The sequence below is a fragment of the Sinocyclocheilus grahami genome, unplaced genomic scaffold (assembly GCF_001515645.1).
Source record: "Sinocyclocheilus grahami isolate Dianchi unplaced genomic scaffold, SAMN03320097.WGS_v1.1 scaffold287.1, whole genome shotgun sequence".
NCBI lineage: Eukaryota > Metazoa > Chordata > Actinopteri > Cypriniformes > Cyprinidae > Sinocyclocheilus > Sinocyclocheilus grahami.
This window is the reverse complement of record NW_015505466.1, coordinates 1,034,958-1,037,856: the sequence shown is the minus strand read 5'-3', so window position 1 is coordinate 1,037,856 and position 2,899 is coordinate 1,034,958.

Sequence of the window (2,899 nt, the reverse complement as noted above, 5' to 3'; positions counted from 1 at the left end):
CTATTCTGTAATGGTGGTAAGGTTGGTCTGTTCAATGTCATTTTGTAAACAATAATTTTCATTTAAAATAGGCATGTTTTTTTTTATAATATTTGGATTGTGTTCGAAATACTCAATCCAATAATATCTTGTTGACAATATCTACAGATTTGAAGATTAGTGTTACAGATATTCAATCTGTAAAACTATTTATACATACATACACACACACACACACGGTTGTAACAAAACCAGTTGAATATTGCCAAGATTTTATTTAAAAAATATGAACTTTGATTACATCTGTGTGTGTTGTGAATAAGAGGTCTTAGGACTGTAAAGCTTTGGTTACTACCACACAATAAAGGGCCTGGGAAATAAGGTGATTTCCTCCATGCTATAAAAAGTAAGGGAGCCACAAACACATCGGTTATTTGTTTTGATTGCTTTGCATGAAAAAAAGCACATGGTACTTGCATGTTTCCACTTCTTTTTAACAATCTGGATGCCCCCTTAAGAAATTCTGTACACGTTTAAAGCAAATTCATAAAATACCAGTCTGGTTTTACACAAAGGTTGGTAGATGGGTTAATAAAAAAAAAAATATATATATATAGTCCAAGATAAGAAAAAAGAAAAATCTTTTTAACAATGGTTTAAAACAGCTGTGCAGCATTTTTTTTTTTTTTAGAAATTTACTCTTTGTATGCCAGTTTCATGTGATAAAAATAAAATACTTAAACATCCCGATTGTTAAAAAAACAATTTCAAGAAAGATTGAAATTCTGTGACATGGTGTACGTCATGAGGTCTGTCTTATATGTCACGGTTCACACACACGAGGAACGAAGGAGCGAGGAAACCCGGAGTAAAGTAACTCAAAAGGGTTTATTGAACAAAGGCTTGGGATCACAGGACGACATTTAATGACTGACAAAGGACAAGAACACACAGGAACAGATGAGGGGAAGACAAGGGACACCTGGAATTAATGACAATTAACATTGGAAAAAATGAATTCAAAGCATGAGACCGAGAAACTGGATGACGGAGCACATGGGTGCTCTGGAGACCTCTAGGAGTAGGGTTACCAGATGGGAGGCCGTCAGAATGGGGCACCATGGTGGATCTGTCAGCTCTGGGCGCCAAGGCGGAAGAGGGACCACAGAAGGCCATGGCGGGGTAGGGAACACAGGACGCCATGGCGGAGTGGGGACTTCAGGAGGACATGGTGGTGCAGACAGTTCAGGAGGTCAAGGCGGAGCAGCCTTCGAGGCTTAGCCCTACTAACCCCCCCCCAAAAAAAATACATCGGGACGTTTACAGGTTCCGAGGCCCTCCCTGGGCCAGGACCGGGGACTGGAGCCCTCCCTGGGCTTAACCGGGGATCGGGAGCCCTGCCTGGGCGTAAACGGGGATCGGGAGCCCTCCGTGGGCTATACGCGGGAACAGGACTGACACTGGAACGAACTCTGGGGCTGAAGCCGACACCCTTCTCCTCACCCCGAGTCTCCTCTTCTGGATCGGGGGAAAAGGCATGGTCGGCAAACTGGAGTGTTGAACATCTAGTGGGCTTGCCACGCTAATGTCCAGAGGGCTTGCCATATGTGTGGCCAGCGGGCTGACATCGGCCTGGTCAGCAGGCTGGAGATAGCCCCGGCTGGCAGGCTTGACATAGCTACGGGGTGGTTCTGAGCATCCGGCGGGCTTGTCTTTGGCGAGGCCAGCGTGCTGGAGATAGCCCCAGCTGACGGGCTTGACAGCGGGCTGGAGAAAGCCCCGGCTGGCGCTTGACAACGGTGCGGCCGGCACGCGTCACAGAAGCGCGGTCTTCCATCCGCGGAGACAAACAAGGAGAAAAAAAGAAAACAAAAGACTGTTCAAAAACGAAAATAAAACACGGGAGAAGGAGCGCCGCTTACTGTTTGAGGCCAGTCGTTCTGTCACGGTTCACACACACGAGGAACGAAGGAGTGAGGAAACACGGAGTAAAGTAACTCAAGAGTTTATTGAACAAAGGCTTGGGATCACAGGACTCGACACATCAGAATGACGTTTAACGACTGACAAAGAACAAGAACTAGAACACACTTTAAATACACAGGAACTGATGAGGGGAAGACAAGAGACACCTGGAACTAATGACAATTAACAATAGAAACACCTGGGAACAATTAATTCAAAGCACGAGACAGAGAAACTGGATGACGGAGCACATAGGGAGCAAAGACACACACAAAACCTGGCCCAGAGCCTGACAATATAGTGTATGTATGTAATAAAATGTGTATTTCCATTACAGGTTTAGGTCTTAAATTTTATATAAGGTGGTATTAAAAAGGTCTTAAAGTCTTAAATTTAACTTGTTCATATCGGCAGAAACCCTGCGCGCCACAACAGCTTGAAATAGGGCTGGACGATATGGCCAAAATTTATATCACGATATATTTCTTAATTTCGGTAGATACGATATAATTCCGATATCGATATGAAAACTATTAAAAAAGCAACGGCCACAACCTGTACCTACAAACTTATGAAAAACTTATGAAAAATGAATTTGCCAACTCTATGAAACCTACTCCTATAAAACTATATAATATTTTAGGAAAAAAATGGCGCAAATAAATAAATGTTCACCTTTAGTTGGTATTTAGCCTTCATACAAACAAGAAATGTGAAATCACTGTCAAATAAACCTCAGACTCTCCTTATTAATATTAATAGTTTTTACTTCAAACTATAGGCTAACATACCAGTCAAAAGTTTTTGAACAGTAAGATTTTTAATGTTTTTAAAGAATTTTCTTTTGCTCACCAAGCCTGCATTTATTTGATCCAAAATACAGCAAAAACAGTAACATTTTGAAATATTTTCACTATTTAAAATAACTGTTTTCTATTTGAAAATATAATTTATT